The following is a 417-nucleotide window of genomic DNA, read 5'->3' as shown; positions in this document are numbered from 1 at the left end:
ATTTTGTAACATTATATACTGTCATATTTTTAGCTAATGGTAATATGGATGATAGAGCTCATTCCTGCCATGTTTACAAATATATAAATACAAAAAGTAGTATTTTAATTAATTATACTTTATTTATATAAGTTACGTGACTGCGGGAGGAGACTTAAAAGAAAAGGAAATATAAATATTGAACAACTCGTTCTGAACATAAAATTAACATTGTTTATTGACATTTTTTTTCAAACCCTTCCCAAAACATAATAACATAGTTAGTACATAATACATAAAATGTTATATATATATACTAGTGTGTTGTGTGTTGTTTACTGTCAGGATCCGTCCACCTACACATCTACATTGAGCAGTAGATCGTTACTCAAGTCAACCGGCACCCTATAACTTTTATATGTATATATATATAATAGA

General features: G+C 27.8%; 1 protein-coding gene across 1 annotated transcript in view; it reads left to right on the top strand.

Annotated features, from left to right (window-relative positions):
• The window catches only part of LOC106688903 (corticotropin-releasing factor-binding protein), a gene marked incomplete at its 5' end in the record, with an annotated part of 82,366 nt that overhangs the window by 40,729 nt on the left and 41,220 nt on the right, over window positions 1-417 (top strand).

This window comes from Halyomorpha halys, unplaced genomic scaffold, assembly GCF_000696795.3.
Source record: "Halyomorpha halys isolate HHAL.00 unplaced genomic scaffold, Hhal_1.1 Scaffold1232.1, whole genome shotgun sequence".
In the NCBI taxonomy this organism is placed as follows: domain Eukaryota; kingdom Metazoa; phylum Arthropoda; class Insecta; order Hemiptera; family Pentatomidae; genus Halyomorpha; species Halyomorpha halys.
The sequence above is the reverse complement of the archived record's forward strand: the minus strand, read 5'-3'. Positions and strand labels throughout refer to the sequence as shown.